Source organism: Diorhabda sublineata, chromosome 3 (assembly GCF_026230105.1).
Source record: "Diorhabda sublineata isolate icDioSubl1.1 chromosome 3, icDioSubl1.1, whole genome shotgun sequence".
Classification (NCBI taxonomy): domain Eukaryota; kingdom Metazoa; phylum Arthropoda; class Insecta; order Coleoptera; family Chrysomelidae; genus Diorhabda; species Diorhabda sublineata.
In genome coordinates, this window is record NC_079476.1 from 21639736 (window position 1) to 21659168 (window position 19433).

General features: G+C 32.0%; 1 protein-coding gene across 7 annotated transcripts in view; it reads right to left on the reverse strand.

Moving 5' to 3' along the window:
* LOC130441054 (rap guanine nucleotide exchange factor 2) overlaps positions 1-19433 on the reverse strand; it is a 191572-nt gene that overhangs the window by 100338 nt on the left and 71801 nt on the right. The window contains exon 1 of one of the 7 annotated variants that reach the window (XM_056774547.1): positions 18289-18306. The exons of 5 other annotated variants lie outside the window; for them this stretch is intronic. The gene's annotated coding sequence lies outside the window, so the exon portion shown is untranslated. Of the gene's footprint in view, positions 1-7536; positions 7541-18288; positions 18307-19433 lie in introns of those variants that run through there. One more of the 7 variants, XM_056774546.1, reaches the window with a different exon arrangement.

Genomic DNA, 19433 nt, shown 5'->3' on the forward strand with positions numbered 1-19433 from the left:
TTATCAAACTTTTTATAATCATAGTCAATGACTATAGAAAACTTCGAGCCTGATAAAATGAAAAGAAAAGCCAATTAATGCATTAAAACTTACGTTTGTACATTTTGATCGGTCGATTAAGAAATATTTTGTATTTTGACTTACTTTTCTACATGGACTATCGCTTTCTTCAATACGTATATGGATAGTCAACATTACTGTTCATTAGATCACTGTTTATATAGTGGTGAGTATTTATATAGTCTTAGTAAGCGACATTTTTCCTTTTTTTTCGTAGCTATATCCACATCAATTTCGGCTACCTTTTTCACCAGCTTTATAAGATGTGCCAAAAGTGGTTGATCGAATCTTCTTATTTATGTATCATTTTTCAATAAAAAAAAACAATGGGATGAATTTATAAACACTATTACACACTGTATTTTATTTACGTAATTTATTTATACTATTACGGATACTTACACGGTTAATTATTAACTCATATTTATGTACAAATTTAACATTTGCTCTAAATACACATTTCAGTTCACATGTCACTGTCCCGGTGATTTTACTATGACATAAAATTGCAGTTGCTAAAGTTCTGCTTTATATATTAAAATCTTTTCTAGAACTTTCGAAGCCTCGAGATCACCGTAAATAAATAAAAATACCTTATCAGAAATTTTCTCTATACAACCGGCATAAAAACTGAAATAGAGAAGTCACAAATAGTTTGCCGAGCTTAAGTTTTAATAAAATATTAGAACAGGACCGGCTTCACGGTTTATACCAGTGGGCGAGTTCTAGATGGAAAATTAGATCAACTTTGATTGAGGATTCATATACCTAAGTTTTGCGGTTCTTAAGATATTTATTTTTTTGCGAAAAAAGACGTAGGAGTATTGAGCAACGTTTTACTAAGTCGCCTGGTGTTACTTTTGGATAGTAAGAATGCTTGAACTACTAACTAATTAAGATAATTAGTGTGGTATATCGCAATTTATATTTAAAGACGAAAGTAATAACTTAATTTATTAAACATTTAAACAATGAAACGAATAATGAAAAACAAATTGCAACTTTTGACATATGTAATAATAATAATTAAAAATACTCTTTCAAAAAAACTATTCTATGATAGAAATGTCTCATTCTTTAATTAGCGACACATAAAAAAATCAAAATAATTCACGTTGTATCTATAGCCCATTAATAGATTATTTGACTGGTAGGAAACTTTCATAACTTTGGTATAAATTGAGTAAATTACTGATATTGTCGACTTTTGGTGTAAAAAATCTACCCCTTAAAGATCTGAACCTTCCACACAAATATCGTTCGTTCTCACGATTATATCAAAAATAAAGTCAATTACCACCAAGTTTCTATAGACTCAAGGATGACTGTTCAATTTATATTTGATTGGTATCCCGTATAAAGTTTCTTGTTTTCATAAGCCGTTACAGTAACTGTCAGAGTACTGTTTTGATAAATTACTTTCATAAGGGTGGAAACATTCACAATATATCGGTACACTCCTTCAAAAAAGTATCACATTCCATATGAAATTAAAGATATTTCACTAGTATTCGATTTCTCGCTTTTTGTTGTATAAAAATATTAAGTACGGTTCTGTTTTACCAAAATATAATATTTTGGAATTTATTAAAAAAAAAACAAATTATAATTGTAATTTAATACTTTTGGTTCCCCGAGTTGGTAATTGGGAAGAGACCAGGAAATTACCTACATTTGAAAAAATTGTTGTGAATTGGCTAACCAACTTTTTGGAAACTGATTTCTGACACACAATTGGAATTTGACAATATCCACCCAGAATAAGACATAAAATCAAAACTCCAATGTGCGATAGAAGAGGGAAAGTCTTTCCTGTACATATTCCTAGATCTATCGAAGGCATTTGATACCGTAAACCATTCTTCACTATGTATTATATATAAGCTATTTGAATGCTAGGGAAACAATCTGTCAGTGTAAACGAAAAAGTCAGCAATTAAAAAAATTGTTACTTGTGGTATTCTGGGACTAATACTATTTATACTAAACTTAGCTTACTTACTCTGAATAACCAAAGAAGAACTCTTCAGCTTTACAGAGTGCGGTGTTTTATAAAGGCACTTGTTGAAACACCTTATTCTATTCTGTAGCTATTATTTCTATCACAATTCATAGTAACGTGGGTTCCATCATATTCTTTCATTACCACTAAGCGAGCTATGCTGTATAAAACAAATATTTGACTGTCACTTGGTAAATATTTTTTTGATGAAATAAATGAATTGATTATTCGTTTGCATTTTAAAAATAAATAGGTTTCCCAAATCAGTGTTATAAGTCGAGATATACCGTTCGAAACATTATAAAAAAATACGGGATGGATAGTTCAATAACCAAGAACTAGAAGATGATCTCAAAATCATCTTGAACGTTAACAACGGTTATCAAGGAATATCGGTTCGATTATCAAAAGGAATTATGGAATTATGCAACCACAAACCTTTTTTGCAAAAGCAACAATACAGAGCAGCCACAAAGTTGAGTTCGAAAACGCCTGTTCCTTTTTCGATATTTTTCGTCATCCTGGCTCTAGGTTGTCTTTCCAATTCTTTCGTAGTCGATCTCTATTTCGTATTCCAATTGGACATGTATCGCTTACTATTTTTACCAGTCTATGGTCCATATAACTTGATATTATATATGTTGGTTCCATTGTTTCTACACTGTGGTACTCATTAGTTAATGTTATCTACATCAAATGAACGTCTGATGTTTTCGTTACTTTCTCGGTCTAGTAGTGATTCCCTGAGATTTTTGTATCGGTGATAAAGAGTTTCTTGAGTTACTGGCTTAGATGTTTGTTTCGTCATATTACGTTCTGATGACATCCGCGGCCTTAATTGCTCTCTAGCCAGTTTTCTACGTCTCTATAAATTTCCAAGGTATTTAAATATCTTTCTATGTTGTAAAATGGAACCTTTTAATTCTAATTTGCAGTTAATGGGCTCTTATGATATTGTCTTCGACATTTGAAAGTATTTTTATTTTATTTCTTCATTGGCAAAAATTCAGATGGAAATAGACTATGCATTGGTGTTTGTAGGAATCGTGTTATAAGAACTAAAGAAGCTAATAAAAATGACTGTCTTAAAAAGTCTTTTATGATTTGAGGATCTGATTTGATAAATTTCTTATGAGAGGAAGGTTTGTTGAAGTTAGCCTTGATGTAGGAGTTGCTCCTTTGCAGGGCTGGGGTTGTGTTTGCTGTCCTGGCTAGAAATGAGAAAAAGCGAGCGACATTTGCCAGAAGAAAACGAAAAGAGAGCTATTGCAAGTAGAAACGGTTTTCCTCGGTTTGGGGATTTTTTTTGGTTTGCTTTTTTAAAATCTTAAATGAAGGGGCTGGCGGGTACAGCTGCGGTTGCACTATTCTCTATCGAAACCGCAGAAAACATGCAATATTTCGTAGAAGATATTATTAGTTATGAAATAATTGAATATCTAAAATTGAAGACATTCGTTTCAAAAATGTATTTTCCAAGAATATAGTGCTGCTTGTCTTACGGTTTAAAAAGGAAAAGATTGGATGTCAGATCAATCGCCGATTAAAATTTACTGACTCAATGAGACCAAATCCCCCAAAAAAACGTTCCAAAATTAATAATTCCAAGAAATTTGGTTTTACACCACACGACTGCCTAACGTTAGTTGTCAATCATATACAGAAGTAATCTAAAATATGTGTCTAGAATGTGTCTGTGTAGAATGTGTAATGTGTTTAATGTTTCTAGAATCAACGATGATACTGGCACTGTATTTAATTTTTTTTCTTGATAAATCGTCTTGATTTAAATCTCTTTAGATAGAAAAATAGTTTCAAAAATACGGCATTTGTTTCCTATTAAAAATGACCTAAAATCCAGACGATTTATCAAGAAAAACAAGTAAAAAGTTGAGGATAATTATTTTTTTTAAACCTAGTACTTATGATCAGAATACGAATACCAATAAACTATAATAAAAAAGAACTCTTCTCAAATATTCTCGTAAAATAAATGCCCTTTTGCACTTACAGGATTATTCGTCATTGGTGCGTGTGTGGGGTATTGATGTTGCATTAGAAAAGCACGAAAAAAAGGGAGCAGCCCCAACTTTTGAAGGAGCTGTACACATTAGTTCAATATGTCGAGGGATGGGGAAATTTGATTAGAATTTGTTCTTAGGGTTTGTTTCTTAATTTAATTTGTGAAGGTATAGAAATTATAATACGGAATTAAGGAACGTAAAGGGACTGTAATCATTTTTACTAACGCTCTCCGCGTTAATAATAGTAAGTTATTCACCAAGTATTGATTTCTATTACTGATGAGGATGATTTGTGCACCTGAAGCATAGCGAGTCTGGATGAGTAATAGTCATTACTAATGGATAGAATACTATATTTTATCTATAACAAAACAGAATATATTCATAATTTTTTCAACATTATAATAAGGATTTACTAGAACGTCGTAGAAATCTTGCCATAATGTTTCCAATTTAGCGGTGGGGAAACTGTCTACAAATTTTCGAAAAATACTGACATGGAACTACTCGAGCTCGTCAGATTTTGATATTTTTCATTTTTCGTAGCGGTGGTTATTCGGGAGAGGAGGAAAATGATAAAAATTAACTCAACCCGCTAGATTTTTAGATGGGGTGTTAAGTGAGCCCTACAGGCAAAGAGTAGTACTTCCTATGGTACTTGTACTAGTAATATTATTAACACTTAACTAATACAGTTTTTCTAGTTAATCACCTCAATTTTTCTTCTATATTCGAACTTGTTGTTTATGATGTCTTCGATGTTAATGTTATCTGCTAATGATTTCCACCTTCCAGTTATTTCACAACTGTGATGTCACCACCCCCCTACTAGCACAAGTTGTCGATAAACGACGAAATGACCTCTGTATATAAAATTAACGTGATACGTTAAGCAAACTAGACGTCTTTGTTTTGGCGACAGGTAAATTGATAAGAACTCCGTTGTAACATTTCGTTGCTTGCAGCTTCATATTTGTTCTTATCATTATCTATAATATCTGTTATAAAAATCAAACTTTTAGGTTGAAAAATGGATGAAAAATGCCATGGTTTACGAATATTGATGAAAAAAACAATTCAGATCTAATTTCTATGCCAGGAGTTGTATAAAATAATCTTTTTTTTTTAATCTATTTTCCCCAATATTCTTTTTATACTTCAACAAATCTTCTCAAGGACAAGGGTGAATTTCTTTTGTCTACATCGGAAAACAAACATTTTTTTATGTGACCGAAGTTTTACCAGCGCGTCAAAAAACTACCCCTGGGAATAACATGTTATGGGAAAAGTTTCCTCCTTCTAAATAGAATTTCAAGAAAAGTTAGATCTTAAAAGATCGTTAATGTTGGACAAGTTTTTGCACTTCAACGAGGGTTGATCGAAAGATGTTTTCCTTATGCCGGTTGTAAACAGGATTCGGAATTATTTTTATATTGTATGTATGTAAATATTAATTAAGTAATGTCATGTTCCTAGCACTAAGGTAATTATTAGATGATGCCTTGGGGTTTGCTCACTTACATTTTATGGTTATAATTAAATATATGCCGTATACAAGCTTTTGATATTTTCTAGTTTTGTTTTCATTGTTTTCAACATCTCATTTGTAGATCCACAACTTGCATAAATCAATATCTATATATCAATTCGAATAGAAAAGGGAAAGATGATAAAATGAACAGAAAGTTTAATAGGGGTAATTAAGTAGATGTAATTATTCGGAGAACTGGAAATGGAAACCTAATTGCAAGAAAACGGCTTATACTAGAATTAGGAATGATATTAAAAAAAAACTAATTCTACAAATTACAAGGGAGAGAATTTATGAGGTGAAGAATGAGGATTTTAATTAAATTTTGTTAGGGTCTACGAGCGAACCAACCGTGTTATTGATTGATATTTAACTGCAAGTGGTGAGGTGGGGTAAGTGCGTAAACAAGGCGAGTGCGTAAACATTAATTTTTTTCTGGCATAATATAAAGAAAATATTTTGTTATCTACTCCATATATAGATGATATCCTTCCAGGGATCAAGAGATCTTGGGTTGTATACATATTTTTTTGGAAAAATATATTAGGAAGACCGGAATTATAATTTTCTAATTTATATTTATATTTTTCTTCAACTTCTTACTTCTTTGACCTTTGTATATGTTTTTCTTCATAAATATTTTGATTTTAGGTATCTGGTGATAGAAAATTAGTTTCAGAACTCTAGTAAAAATTGACGGTTCGACCTATTTCAGTCTTTTTCAAAATTTGACAATTTGCGTAATTATATTAATCAACACAGAAAAAAAATTTCTTTAGTAGTTACTTTGCAAAAATATGTAGCTGTCTTCAATTGAAATATTCGTAGTTTCATTAAAATTTCTAATACAGAACTTTAAACAAATTATTGAGATCTATTTTATTATTGGCAGCTTTTTCGTTCTTATGTATATGAACAATATCTAAAAATTATCTTTTCTTGTATTTGATTCCGTTTAAATAAGTTTTATAATTGAATATATATTTTTTTGATAATTCACGGTTTTTTAATGATTTTATTTTTTTCTCGTATTGACAACCTTTTAATCTATTCTCTAAATACTGAGATGTTTGTTCTATGTAAACAGCGTTTTAATCATTACAAGGGTACTTGCTTTTCAATATTATTTTCTTTCTTTTTAGGTATATTAGATGTAGTATTTTCTTGCCTGTACCTTATCGACAGTAAATTTGTATTCTAGCATGTCAATGATTACAAGCTTTCTTCAAAGCTGTGCAAGGAGTATTTGAAAGAATTCAAAACCTAACTTAACCTAACTCCAACCCGATTGAGTTGTAAGACAAATTGGACAGGGAAATCGAAAGCAGTGTCCTACATATCTTTGGAATACAAAAAATGCCAAAATTGAGCATAGAAATAATAAAATTTTCGGGAGAATTTTCGGAGTGGTTATAGTAAAATCAAGTGAAAATTCATTAACAAGGTGTCAGTTTTTACTTGTTTTCTACTTTATAATCCTGTATATAAAACTTTTACTATGCTATTATGCCCTTATAAATACACTCCATCATACATTGTTCAAAATAATGATAATAAAAAATCTCCACTCCATTTTCTTTGAATACATTCGTTTCAATTCGAGAAACATTACGAATAACCGAAAATAATAATTAAAGAAAAAGATTTCGCGTGCTCGAATCTCATAAATCTCGATCCATTTTCGTTCCGAAAAAGTTTTCCGCTGACACTTCGTAATTGAATTTAGAAAGAATTATTCTATTATGGAACCTCTTCAATGCTTTAATCAAATAATGAGAGACAGACGACGAGCAGTTTAGAAATACCTTTTAATGGTGTTTCCATTGTGTCAGGCTAGTCCATTCAACTTTACAATAGTATATTTTGTATCCCTATATATGGAAGAAGTGGAATAAATTCTACTTGGCTCTTTTTCAAAACATTGTATGAATTGACTCATATTTTTAACACTGACGTTTGGGGGATCGAAGGGAAAATATACATACTTTTTCCCATCCGCGGATGCGATTGTGGATTTGTGAAGGCTCACAACTGTTGGTGAAGTTAAAATCTTTTATACGAGTGCAGAAATAAAATAATAACATCCTGTTTTCGAAATTTTTATTAATTATTTAATAAACTAAGTTGAAAATTGGAGTATTATAGTTAATAAAAAGTAATATACCTACGCGTTGACTTGAGTTGGGATCTTCACCATTTTTTGTTTTTTCGTCGGTAGAATCGCTTAAACAATGCCTCCAGGATAGTACCAGAAAACTAATTAATACTTTTTTATGATGAAATTATATGGTTTGATAGAGTACAAGAGTTTGAATATCTGCAAGTGACGATAACAGATGCGGGGACGAAATTGAAGAGAGCGTCCACGTAAAAAATGGTTAGATGCATGAAGAAAGACTTACAGAAGTTAGGGAGATCGAACTGGCACAATGCAGCTGTGAACAAAAGGAGTTGAAGAAAAGCAGTGAAGATACTTCAATCCACGGGCCTTTAAGGCCTACTGTGCTCTTTGTTATAAATAATTGCTTTTTTTACTCAAGCTTTCGAATAAACTTATCTCTTTTGGATGCATTGATTTTTGATAATTTTTCAGAGATAAGACGATGCGGCCCTTGACATCGTAAATTCTCTTTAACTGTCACCTACAGAAGTCTCGCAAAGTGTGGTACATCGACACTGATTATTACGGATGCGGAAGCTACTTTGTAGTAGAGAATGTCGTAATTTCTAAGAGGACTACCGTTAAGAGGATCCTGGACGACTAAGCACGATTCTATATTCCCTTGGTTGCGTCTAATGACTCCAAATGAATCCAAAAGCGTTTCCAATGATTCTATAAAGAGTGTCTCATGAAAAATGTCGATTTCCAACATTTAATTTGATTATCATAATCCATACAAAAAGAAAGTCTTGATATTTGAAATATCTTCGTATTCTATAGTTTCAACGCTCAGCAAATCCTTTGAAACCTTGGTAAAACCATTCTTTGGAATTAGATGCAAAAAATTGTCGCACTCCATTTTCGACATCTCCTTTGGATTCAATTTTTTCCCACGTAAAAATTTCACTATGGATCTGAATGAATAGTAATCAGACGGTGCAAGGTCCGGACTAGATGCTGGATGTAGTAGGACTTCAATACCACTGCATTGTCTTGTCTTTCATACATTCGGCTGACAAATATATACCATTTTCCCCGACTCATGAGACATTCCTGTAGTTTTCGATTCTTTTAATTTTAATGATGATACACATGTTTTATGGTATATTGAATTCCCGTGTTTTATATCGAACATCTCCATTTATTGCCGTTTATCTTTGCATAATCAACTCCCGTATACTTTTCCCCTCAAATATTATACTTATCCTATCGCTAGATGAAAATATATGTTAGAAAAATGTTAATTGGGGCTCCCGTGTACACTCGACATTAAACAACTTTACTAATTAGATGAATTTCGTGCTGTGAGGAAAATTGTCAACAAAGGAATTACTATTACATTAATTCACAAGAGGGTGTTGAGACTTTTCAACATTCTCAAGTGAAAAAAATAAACGTTGTTCAAGGTTATTTGTACAACTTTATACTAATAAGTAATTATTCAAATATTTTATTTACATAAATCGATAATTAGATATATATACAACATGCTATGATGATGATATGTCTCGGTAATACGATAAACAGAGACAAGACAACATCATATTAAATTGATTCGTCATTACCGACGTATCGAATTCAATAATAGTTATGGACAGCTTCTATTCAATTAATCAAACATGTAGATTAATTAGAGAAAGCGATATATGGTATAGTTCATTTGAATATGAATGATAGCACAATTTTCAAGACCCATGAGGTCAATAGCACTAAATTTTTAGGTGCGTGTGATGAAGGACGTTCTAGGAAAGGCACGTGGAAATCGAAAATGTTACCTCTCTTACAAGCAAATGTAAGCAGTTGTTAAATAGCCAGTGATGTATTCGAGCAGATTATCCATGAGAAAAACGATGTCTTCATTTTGCTCATCTAATAGTATCGGTAAAGGGATTCGTCTCCTTGGTATTCCGACCCTCTTGGTACGGCAGCGGCAGTGGCCCCTCATTCTCGCAGTATATTTATGAGCGAATAATGAAAACATGCTGGCTTCGTTTGGATTGAGTGCAATGATAATACATTCCTCAATTGTTATCTCACACTCATCGAAAGTATTCAGGCATTGCGGTCGAATATAGATTCTCCGGAGGTCGGATACTCCAGGCTGGTGACTTCAACGCACGAGCTGTAGAATGCATCATCTAAATTCTCGAGGTAGGTATGTAATGGACATGGTTTTCAGAAGTGGTTTATGAGTCCTCAATGTTTAGAATAGCATATCTTTACGGCGGCCAGGATATACAGATACGATTTAGGATATTTCCTTTGTGTCAGAGACACTGACACAACGTGTGGAATGATGGCACGTATTCGAGGAAAACACCGTTAGCGACCACCAATACATAAGAAGAATCTCCACTTATGAGAGAATTAGGAGAAAATGTTGTTAAATGTCGTTGGCCCTGAACAAGACCGAGGTTTTCATTCTTACAAAAAAGATGATCAATAACATCTATTCTATTCGAGTAGAGGATGAGCAACTTAAAACAAAAGGTACTGCCAAATATCTTCGAATAACTATCGATAGTAAACGGAACTAATGATAATATGAGAATACAGAAGTATTGAAAAAAAAAAAACTAGCACAGATGCAGAGAAAAGCGGCCCGGGAGTCATTCTGGTGAAACTTTTCTCTTTGGTAAAATTAGCAATAGACCTGAGAAAGGCTGAAGTATTCGGGATGAAGTATTTGGGGTGAGAATAGCACAGGAAGAAAGAACTCGCACGATAGAAGAATGGTAAAATGATGACAAAAGAATATTTAGAACAAAATCTACTACTTATCAAAATTTGCACTGTTTGGTGATAAAATGAGCAATAGAAACTATTATTTCGAATTTCATCGTATTCAACGAATTATCGGCTAATCTGTTGTACAGGAAACCACCCTGTATCACATTTCCATTATTTTACGTGCAACAACGTCATGTTTATTTTTCCTCTATTGTTATTAGTCTCAAATTTTTATTATCTTCAGAACATCTGAAACTTGTCAATTGTGTAAACTATATTCAGTTGATAGAATAGGCGCCTTGTAAATATTTTGTTTTCAAAAATGGTTTTATAGTTACGTAGACATATACAGTGAACCGCCTAAAGTATTTTTTTCGTAGTAATGAATGTAAATGAAAAATAAAAAACGTACTAAAGAAACTGTTTAGTGCAATCTGGCGAAAAATCTTCGGAAATCCTTCGCAAACTACCGTCGGTATATTACAAAATCACTAGTGATTAAGAGACGCGAATTAATCGAAGATGATCAACGTGAACAAACTTCGGTTGACGCTGTGTCATCAACACTGTTACATAAATGTTTGTATGCACAAGATCTTTACATGAACCGACTTTCGGACGTTTATACTGCCCTTCCAAATTCCCCATAATCACTATACAATACACAATAGATTGCAGACTGCACCTTGCAAGTTGCAACTAAACTGTTAAGGCCACTTGATATGATGCAATATAAAGGGCTATGCAAGACGCAATATTTATTTATAAAAAGCGTGCGCAGATAAAGTTGATCTGATTTTTTCATGCAAGATCTCTAACTTGCAGCATTATCGGTTTAATTATTAACAATGATCGAATGATAACTTTTTTCTGTTTACTTTACACATTTACTTACTTAGGTTTGTTATTCTTATTTTTAAACCCGTCACAAAATATTAAACAAAATTTGAGGTTAGGTATATGTTTAGTTTTTCTAATTGAATTTTTGTTAGTGGCAACCGTGATGCAATGGCAACAGACTCGCATAATGTTAAGAAATATTGTAAAGGCCGCTTGACATGATGCAATGCAATGCACGACGCAATATTTCTTGATCAAAAGCATGCGCAGATGTAGTTCCTCTGATTGTTTCCTGCAAGATCTTGACATTATCGGTTTTGTGGCATTTTTATTGCATGCAAGTTGCCATCGAGTTACTACAGATCAGCTGACTGTCATGAAACTTGACTTTGTTATTTTCATTGTTAAGCTAGGTACAAAATATTAGATAAAATTTGCGGTTAGGAATTTGTTTACTTTTACTGAGACTTGCATGCAATTTCTTGCACGTTGTATTGCATTATGTTAAGTGGACTTAAGAAACTGTATGCAATTTCTTGCAAGTTATCTTGCACCATTGCACAAAATACATAAAATCGTAATTTCGGAGAAATTTTTCGGGAATAGATTCTTCGAATTAAAATAAAACAAAACTTTTATTGGCAAATAGGTACTTATTGAAACAAATTTTTACGATACGGCTATGTAATCTCTAATACACAGGACATCTGGCCTGTCCAAACCTATTTCTATTGTCCTGTACAGCTTATGGTTATAAAATACCGAAAATACAGGTACATTCATGAAAATTTTACGAAATATTTAGATTATTATTTAAATTAGAAATTAGGTTTTAGTCATGTCTCCTACATAAAATAAACTGTAACAATTTTGGTAAAATCAAGGGTTGAATTTTTTTTTTCGAAATCTACTTATTTACTGTTATAGGGTATAAGGTTTCCTATAATTTTGTTGTCTACATTTTTTTTCGCGAGCAAAAATGAAAGAGTCATCAGCGAAAGAGTAGATTTTCGATTGCGCTAAGCTGTACTTGCATCTGCGTCGCAAGTTCCAGCGGAATTTATTAGAAAATTTATGAAAATGACCGTAGGTCGATATGTTTTAAATTAGGGCCGCAATATTCCTTATGGAGAGAAGTCAAGTTTAATTAATTGACAACGTTGAAATTATCTGTATAATTGGATTAAATAGTAATAAAAAAATCAAAAATATATGAGAAATATACAAAGTTTGTTACTAACCTTGACCTTAGAGCAAATGTGGACCTACGGATGACACCAGACCAACTATAAAGTTCTTGTTATACTTATGATAACAGAAAAAGAGATACGATAATTAAGTTGACATTGTGATGTCTTAATTTTTCTGTTAAACAACAATGCTGGGAAAAATTGAGAAAAATACACTCGTAAAAAGAATATTGATAAAATAATTCGCGGCTGACCATATAGGATCGGCACTGATTGTAGTAGTCTACAGAGTCAGTAATAATTTGAAAAGAAAAAAAATTAGAACTTCTAAGCTAAAGCATCCTCACCATAAACATATCAAATTTCTCTGCATTTTTGTGACACAGTAAGCCTTTTTAATAGTGAAAAGTATCAAAGAGTATTTCTTAAGAAATTTCACTCGTTTTCAAATAGTTATCATAAAAGTTTCTGCAAAAAATATAATTTAAAATTCTGCATATTAATCGCGCATAAAGTTGGTTCACTCGGACTGGCGGTTGTCTAAACAGCATCACCAAAAGCTTTCATTGTAAAAATAGTAAAATACTTATTAGATAATCTATTATTTAATAAAATTTTCGTTTTAGAAATAAATTGTGGTCCCCGTAGTTTATAACAAATATTTTATATTCAAATTTGAAAACTCGATCGTACGTTCACTGATCTTAATTTATTTTTAATAACCAGGATTTTTTAATAAGATTTTCTTAGTATTTCGCAAAGTTAGAAGGTTACAGAAAATTTGTATTTAAACCTTTGCGATATAAATTATTGACCTGACGCGCCCTGTATTTACACTGAATATTCATTAATAACGATACTAAATAATGTTTTTGATTTCGGTAGTGAGGAAAGAATGTTAGATCTCATCATTAATTACTTTCTATTGTAGATGAAGAACCTCAATTATTTCTGATTATAATTATGGGTAATTTAAGTAATGATCCTGGAATCTTTCATATAGGAAATTATTCACTACTGCCTGAAATGGAATGAAAAGATTAATTTCTTGTTAATTAGTACCTTGGAGGAGTACAATACGCAAATCAGAAAAACGTACTATCAATTTAATAATAATTTCAATAATAAGTCATTACTACAGTGAAAGTCATATGAAAAGGTATACAACAATGACAAGATTAAGAATTTACATTATAATGACAAAGAAAAACTAAAGAAATGTTTAAACAAAAATATATAGTTCATACGTAAGACGAAAAACAAAGAAAACGACTGTTGAAAAGATTCTATTAATTTCCCCTGTATGTTTGTAAATTATTTTTTATCCTTGATTTTGCTATACTTTGAGCGATCAAATTTAATTTAAACTTATACGTATACTAGTCAAAGATTAACGAAAATGCAATAATTCGGTCAAAATATCCTTGATAAAATACCAAATGATAAAGGATAAAAAAACAAATTTGGAAAATAGTAGATTATATAGGCAGAACAGAAATCAACAGTTTTTATGAATTTTTGTCTATACCAACTTCTAAACTGATTACGAATCAGTTATAGCAGTTTCCCTTGTTTCAAGCATGAGCATTCCAATGATGTCGAACTTCTCACAACACCTCTGTCACAGTTGTTTGGATGTTCTCAACCAATCCAAATTCGTTCTTTTTAACACTTTTTTTACTTTAGGAAAGAGGAAACAATCTCAGGGAGATAGATCCGATGAATTCGGCGGTGATGGTGATACTGTAATATTTCTGAAGACGAAAAACGAGAAGTGGTAGAGTCCATACAGCACCCAATTGTTCGCGATGTATGGTCGCACTTTATTAACCCTTTTTTGTAATCTATAATAGTACTTCGCGATAAAATTTGATGTTCAGTTGATTTCTCGGAAAGTAAGAAACTTCCAAACATTTCATTTCTTTATGACCAAAGCGAGTGTGGACAACTCAGTTATTTTAACAATGGGAAGCTGCTGAAGATGCCAAGTTAAAGACTAGAACTACTAATTACAATCCGTAACGGAATAATGATTCAAAATTCCTTTTGTATTTTTGCTTTCCATGTCCCAATTTGAAGCAATGTGTTATACATCAAGGGAAATCCGGTTCACATTATATATTAGATTATAATTTGTAGAAATGATAAATTAGAATAAAAAATCGATTTATCTCAGTACTTTTTAATATTAACTAATAATTTATGCGTTACTTTATGGACGGTCTGCATAAAATTTTTTCAATTCTACCAACACAGGGTTTTCAATTGTGACGTCTCTGGAACTATTATTAATTGAAAATATTTTTTCTACGACCGTGCGTTTTAACCCACTTTCCCGCACGCATTTTAGTTTTGAAAGTGTCACTTGTAAAATTGTGCAAATTTTGACTTTATTAGATAGTTTTTTACTTCTGAGATTATAACTATTGTTACTACAGGTAAATAAATATTTACGAAATAGTCCATCAAATAAAATTTAAACCTTTTCTAGCTTTTTGTAGCATTCTTAATTTTTTCAAAATATAAAATAATACAGATGTTTTTTATATCACCATGTAATTGTTACTAAAACGTCAAAGTTGTTCAAAGCGTCTTGGAAGTGACCGAATAAGTGCAATCTTCTTCTATATTAAACCACATTAAACCGAATCCGATACAATAATATTGATGGATTCATCCGACGAAGAACTTCCCGAAGCCATTTTGAAGGCTGCAAATGAAACTAATTCCGAGCTGTTCCCTGCCATCTACCTTCCAGTTAAAACCAAATAACTCCACTGAATCGGCAATTCTTACTAGTCTACAGAATACAACAAATTGTGTTTTCAATATTAATATTTATAATAATTAGTGGATTTTAGTTAAAGTTTTGTATATTATTATGTTTTTTGGAATAAAATAATTCTAGAAAAAGGGATTGGTATACTTTTTTTCTATATACGGCCGTAGAAAAAATCATGTTCCTAACTCATGCGTAAAGTATCTTTCCCGCACTTGACCACTTGCCCGAACTCCGCTCCGCGTCGTTCGGGACAACTGCAGTCGCGTGCGGGAAAGTATCACTTTCCGCACTTTCCGCAAATAACTATTTCAGTTTTAAGAATAGAGAAAATGAAAACAGTTGAATAAAAGGCTCAAAATGGATATTTGTTTACTTGGAATGTTTGTTGTTATTTAAATTGAATATCAAATCACGATGTATATATTCTAGCTCCGACATTGACGTCCATTCAATAATATATAACCTACTAATTATTTGCGATGACGCAACTACTAACATTGAACTAATTTACCTAGTACATTATCACCAACAGCATTCGATCAATTGTGAATCTTTCAAATACAGTTCACACTCCAATTCTATCTATATACAGTTCAAGGGTAATCATGTTTTCAATTTAATTTCAATTTATTTCCAAAGGTAAAATTGTATATATCATATTAGACATACTCCCAGAACTGCTCGACTTCCCAAAGATATGAAAGTTCGCGGTCAGATTTTTTTGATCTGCTATACTAGCACACAACCACGATACACAATATTTTATTACCTAAGTTTTGAGATATGGCAACACAGATGTGAATATGTCAAATCTGACATTGTCAACATAAATTTTGACATTTTTAATGGTGAATGTCCTCAGAACGTGTTATCATACGAGTGCTATTTGATTTGTTTACAAATACTTGAAACATTCATGTTGGTCTAAATATGGAATTAAATTCCTAGAACTTTCGACGTGGATTAAACCAACAGCAGTGTGATGAATTTTTTAAATAAACAAATGATTTATTGTAAATTATTTATTTTCTTTTCTCTTTCCATCATTCACATCCTTTCCTTTCTCATTTAATTTACAAACTGGTGTAGTTATTAGTGATAATGTGCCTTATCAGAATAAATTGTAAGAAACATTACCAACCTTTGCGACAAAAAAAAACCATTTTGCAGGAATAGTTAATGTCTTTAAACATTCTATTCGATTAAGAAATGAAGGAACTATAAGCATACGCCCTTATAGGAGAACATAAACCTAGGGACAAGACTTATGATATTGATGATATTTTGAACTCTAAGTATACAGCGGGTTTTGTTTGTTTTTACATGACTGATGGTTCGCAATTAGAACTGAGAATAGCGTCAGAGAGACTTCGAACGAGAAGGTGTTACATCAGTCTGATGAGATGCTACAACATCATCGTAACCGGTTAGCAAATTACGCCTCTCTCGTTCCAATTACGAGCCATTGGAAATGTAGATGTCGACAAAAATGTCGCCACGTTGTTCGAAGGAGAAATAATTCAATATTGGTTCTGGAATTTGAAATAATAATTTCATTTCATAATATAATTAATTACATCAAGAGGCAGAGGAAATTTTATTACATGAAAGATTTATCATAATTTTATATAAGCAATCAAAACATCAATGAATCGCATGAATACTTTTTGTTATATTAATTGTGACCCTAATAATATCCCTTTATATCCATTAGTTCTCCCTTCAAAATTTGAGTACTTAAGTAAATCATTTTCCCAAATTTTAATGAATATAAAAACGTTTCAAAATCGATAATCACCCAAACATCGAGGCTATAAATATAACAAAAAAATTCCGTAACAAATTTACAATTTTCCGCCCGATCTGCCTCGCTGAATAGAACTTCACGTATATCAACGTGGTATACGAAGAATGGATATATACAGGGAAAGAGGAATATCAGTATATCCGGAAATAAGTTAGGGTTATCATAAGCAGATGTTGCTCGAATTTCAAATTTAGTTTTGAATCGGGAAAGTTGAATACAATGGCAACCAAATACAATGGAGCTAACGGAGATGAGAAACATTCAAAATAATTGAATAGTCGGTCTATCAGTATAAAACAGCGTAACAGAGATGGCTTGGCATCGGAGACTGTAGATATTGAATTTGATATGTATTAAACTGTCATTTAATAGTTGCTTATTGCAGATCAAGCCTTTAATCTCTTTCTAAATAGGCAGTATTTGAATCTAATCCTCAGTACGCGCTTTTTAAATTTTAGAGCTAGTATAAATTTGCCATCAACGCTATCCGTGGCTCGCAGGTTTGTCTCGAAACATCCAAGTGCTGAAGGTTTCTTCGCTTAACACATAAATTATTTCTCCATAATCTAACCAATTTTTTGCGGTTATAACATTATACATTTTGATAGATTTTGATAGAACTTTCAAAACTACCGGCAGGCTTATGACAGCGTAAACAGAAGCTAAATTTATGAAACGCTGAATATACTTGGTGTACAGACAAGCTAATAAGACTGGTGGTCATGACCCTATACATCACAAACATCCGAAGAGGTCTGAAGTAACGGGATGCTCTTTCTTGTATTCTGTTCGACCTGACCTTGGGAAGAATATTTAGCAGCTTTACTCAACTGATTAAGACAGAAAGTGGAGTACTCAGATAATGTTGACCTGCTAAGCAGAGTGGAAATAAGCTTAAAGAGGTCTTCCGGACATTCAGTGATGTATCCAAACGAACAGGTCTCAGTATGAACGAAGCTAAAACGAAATATATGCTCATGTCGCGCAGTCGAAACCACGTAGACACGGCAGCGTTTACGGTAGATAACTACACCTTAGGGCGTATTGGAAACTTCGAATACCTTGGCTCTCTCATAACTGAAAATAACGAGACGGCCTTGGAGATACAGGAGATAGTGAAAGCTGGAAACATTACAATTATTCGCATATGCAAGAACTCACCAACAGGATTATCCAAAAAAGATCAGAATTACCTACCTGAAACAAAAAAACATTAGTTAATTATAAATTTTATTGAAAATTTTTTGTCACATAATTTCTATATACAAAAATCATATTCCTACACCTAAATAATCACTAAGAAGTAGCCGACTGTTCTGGAAAAGAATTTGAAGAACATTTCTGTACATTTTATACTTTTTCCTTAAGTTTCCAACATTCACCATTATGTTACTAAATTCAGTGGAAGTAAATATACTGATTAATATATGAAAAACTGTTTTGACTAAGCCCTCGACGCTCTGCGTAAGTGATACAGGCGTAACTATAAAGTACAAAGAGAAATATTCAATCATGAGCTAAATTAATGTCGTGTCATTAATAAATTAAAATTGAGTGACTTCATATACAATTTAGGTAACTCAGGGGCTAAAATCATTAAAAATCATGATATACGTATTAATTTTAGTTAAATTGGAAGATTCTAGATTTAAAATTGACATTTTCACCCCTCTACCCTTTCTTAGCGGGATTTAAAGTTGTGAAAGAAACTTAATGTCCAAATTTCATCTAGCTTCGATTGTGCGATGTCAAATTAATCATTCTTGTCTCCGTGTAACTTTTACTTCTTTCCGCGTATGAGAAAGATACCGATTCTATAACATCAAGAGGGAAAGAGGAGGACGACGAAGGATCTGTCAGCCAGTTTCACAAAAGAGGACAAAAAATATCCCCTAATAGAAATACTATTTCGCGGCTGTTGGTAAAGTAAACAAACTTGACACAATAGTTGATCAATTATCAATAAATAATCGATTGTTTTGTGAATATCTCATATAGAATAAATTAATTGGAATTTGGTTTTGATTGTAAATTTCCATCACGAAAACAATAAGGTGATTAAAGCATTTTTAAAAATGATCAAACCAAAATACTAGAAACACAACGTTCTAATTACGTAATATATATTCAATACAAAAGTTTAATTGAATTTGTAAACTAAAATTCATTTGTAAGCAATCGAAATGTTATATAACTACGTCTAAACAAGAAAATCAAACAAATCAGTGCGAATTCATCGTCGATTGTGAAAATTTTCCTGTAATGTACATGTATAATGTCTAATTTTAGATTTTATGCTTTCAAAC